This window comes from Silene latifolia, chromosome 8 (genome assembly GCF_048544455.1).
Source record: "Silene latifolia isolate original U9 population chromosome 8, ASM4854445v1, whole genome shotgun sequence".
NCBI lineage: Eukaryota > Viridiplantae > Streptophyta > Magnoliopsida > Caryophyllales > Caryophyllaceae > Silene > Silene latifolia.
The window spans coordinates 2,390,372-2,393,961 of record NC_133533.1 but is presented as its reverse complement, the minus strand read 5'-3'; the positions used below and the strand labels follow the sequence as shown (position 1 = coordinate 2,393,961).

The 3,590-nt window shown below is 37.5% G+C and overlaps 1 long non-coding RNA gene across 1 annotated transcript; it reads left to right on the top strand.

Moving 5' to 3' along the window:
- The first annotated feature begins 816 nt into the window (after window positions 1-816).
- On the top strand, window positions 817-3,088 carry LOC141595998 (uncharacterized). Its single transcript, XR_012522363.1, has 4 exons — window positions 817-1,509; window positions 1,620-1,834; window positions 2,827-2,924; window positions 2,995-3,088. It is a non-coding gene; the product is annotated as an uncharacterized LOC141595998 (long non-coding RNA).
- Window positions 3,089-3,590: the final 502 nt, after the last annotated feature.

Below are 3,590 nucleotides of genomic sequence, written 5' to 3'. Positions count from 1 at the left end.
TTGGGATTAAGGCTCTGATGTTGTTGTTGTTGATGTTTACCAAGACTGAAACCATGCAGTCAGTGGTGGAGCTAGGGGAGGCTGGCGGGGCGGTCGCCCCCGCTAAAAGTGGAAAAATCCCAAGTTTTCAGTTAAATTTTCGAAAAAATTTCAAATTTATCTTATGAAATTTCACGTTCACCCCCGCTGAAATTTTTAGCCCCCCTTAACGAGAAATCCTGGCTCCGCCACTGCGTGCAGTCACATTTTCTTGAGAGTGCTCAATCCTCGAGCGACCCATCCTGGTGATGGAGTCGGAATTGCATGCTCGTGCAAAGTACTATAAAACATTGTGCTGTAATCAGCGGCGGATCTACTCACGGCATTTCGGGGTGAGCGGACACCGGAAACAGAATTTTTTTTGTGTATTTTATCTAATTTTCAGGCTAAAAAAATAATTGTATAACTTTTTTATGTGTGTATAGATTTTAAATATTAATCAGGATCCTAGAAAGAAATTTTTCTGAATTCGCAAACACATGGCGGAAAACAACCATTGTTTCTGGCAATGGACAGTCGCAAACTAAGTACAAAGATAGAGGCCCAGATTGCTCTTCACATATTACAGCTTTTTTTTTTTTTAAAAAAAAAAAAAACATATTACAGCTGAGACCGGTTTGGTTTTCCGGTTCAGACCAGTTTTTGTGCAGCCCTAGTAGCAACAAGGTGGATTCCGGATTTCCGGGCCATATTGAAAGCTTATGGGCCCATTGTATAAAGCCCGGTATATAAACCCTGTACTTCGTATATAATACGTATCCAAGAGCGGGAGAAGTCGTTAATTAACTAACAATTTAACTACACCAAGAAATTGTCCAACGTCTCTGCTCGTCTCCCTAACTTCGTGAAACCCGAAAAATCGCCCGATTCGATCAAAGACGTAGTTGAAGATTGCAATGCATTCCGGGGTATATAATCGATCCAGAGAAGGGTTTAGGGTTCGAACTATCATCAATATGTATTTGAAAGTTCGTTGTTTGATCATGCATGCAAAGTGTTTGATGAAATGCCTCAATTAATTTCTGAGAAGGCGGATATGTCGTTGAGTGCGCTTTTTGGTTCGTGAGTGAATTTGAAAGTTCGTTGTTTGATCATGCATGCAAAGTGTTTGATGAAATGCCTCAATTAATTTCTGAGAAGGCGGATATGTCGTTGAGTGCGCTTTTTGGTTCGTGAGTGAATTTGAAAGTTCGTTGTTTGATCATGCATGCAAAGTGTTTGATGAAATGCCTCAATTAATTTCTGAGAAGGCGGCTATGTCGTTGAGTGCGCTTTTTGGTTCGTAAGTGAATTTGAAAGTTCGTTGTTTGATTATGCATGCAAAGTGTTTGATGAAATGCCTCAATTAATTTCTGAGAAGGCGGCTATGTCGTTGAGTGCGCTTTTTGGTTCGGATGTGAATTTGAAAGTTCGTTGTTTGATCATGCATGCAAAGTGTTTGATGAAATGCCTCAATTAATTTCTGAGAAGGCGGCTATGTCGTTGAGTGCGTTTTTTGGTTCGAGAGTGAATTTGAAAGTTTGTTGTTTGATCATGTATGCAAAGTGTTTGATGAAATGCCTCAGTTAATTTCTGAGAAGGCAGCTATGTCGTTGAGTGCGGTTTTTGGGTCGGGAGTGAAATTTAAGAAGCTAGTGAGGGAAATTTATGGACATTAACCCGTAAAATCGAGAGAGTTAGCTAGGGGATACTGATCATGGTTACTAAAATTTCTTCATTGCTTTGAAGTACTAATTTCGGGATGTTGAAAACCGTCTTACAACTCTCCATTGTCTGGCTGGTAGCTGGTTCATGGGTTAGTTTTGCAGTATCTTAATATTTACTGTGCAGATATGCTATATTGCTCTATAGTCAATTGATTCATGAGTAAAATAGCGTCGTCATAGAATTGTTTTCATCTCTTTTTTCTTAATGCTGCAAGTTTCGTGTTGTTCATCATTCATATCAATGTACATTTTGATATCCAAGTAATTTTTTAGCTGATACAATCAAACTTAATAGACTAACATGTAAAGATCATTTAACTGGTGGTAATTGATGATAGCTTGTTCACCGCTTTTCCTATGGTTTGAAGGCAAAATTGATGCGCATATTAGTCTTGCCGGAATCGTTAATTCTCCATACTTATATATCAGCTATTAGCAAGATTTCATAATTGTGATAATTATGGTAAAAGAGACAAGCACGGTTCCTACTCTATAGTTTAGTCTTTCTTGCAGAAACATTCGTCCTTTAACTGTTGCATTGTGTTCAACCTACCGCTTACTGAGTTACTGTAACTAGTTTGTTCAGTTAGTTTAACAGATGTGTCTCTGCGCTACAACCTACTCTGACTGAGTAATGTTGTTCTTGTTGTTGCGGTGGTATGACAAACATACAAGGTTCGTAAAATTAGAAGGTACTCCCTCCGTTCCTTAGAAATTGGCCCATTTGATTAAAGTACTCCTCACAAATCTTAAAAAGTGGGGCAATTTTAAAGAAACGGAGGTAGTGTTGCTCAGCAGCCCTTGCAAAAACTTCCCTTTTTTTTCTGTAACATTGGGCGCAATCACTTACTGTAAATGTTTTCTGTTATTGAATGTATTTAGTTGGGATCATCGTTTCTCACCACTAACTAGAGACTCTATCTGTTGAGTTAGTACCTACTACAAATGTAAAATGACGTCTCTGTGCTGGCAGTGGTGTACATCCTTGAGCTTTTATTTGTCTAAAAGACGATATTTTCGTCATACTTCTACATGATTGGAATAATCCTTGCGAAATTAGTCATAGCTGCTTTGTAATCAGCGGAAAATGGAGAAGGGGACAAGAGGGTCTCATTGAGGCGACTCCATGCATCTGGAATCATCGCTAGAAGTCTAGAACATATTGTCGGGCACTTTCAGGTGAGCTTCCTTCATGTTCATTAATGCAGTAATCTATGGCCGATCCGTCATGTGTCTGCTCATCCTGCAGATTGAAGCAATTCATGAGATGCATTATCTGCTAAGTCCAACATGGTTACTTATTTATCAACCTATCATGCTTCTCAAACATTCTGCAGACTAAGGTTACTCAACTATTTCATTTTTTTTATTGAGAGAATTTTGGCATGAATTTAAGAGCTCGTTTTTATACGATATAATGAAGGAAAGTTCTGCAACAAGCAGGATAACGGCTCGCGCTTTTTTAATGATCTTTTTATGGTTATGCCTACAATGATGAGTGGATTTAACTCATTTAAGTTATTACATGAAACCGTCTCATTTAAGAATTTTTACTCGACTACATTTGTTTGAACTAGAACAAGAAGTTGCTATTTTCTAAATCAATTATTTGGTCTCAGTTTTTGTGCACTATAATAAGTATAAAAGACAATTTTATTCTTGAATTATGTAGGTTGTATTCCAAACTAAATCTTTAATAGAGAAGACGGAAACTATTCTTTTTATGTGATGAAAATTTTGCAATATGAATCAATACCAAATTTTGCATGATTATATTGTTCATATTGAGATTACGATAATGCTTGGAAAAAAGTTATACAATGCATTATTCGAGTAATCGAGTAA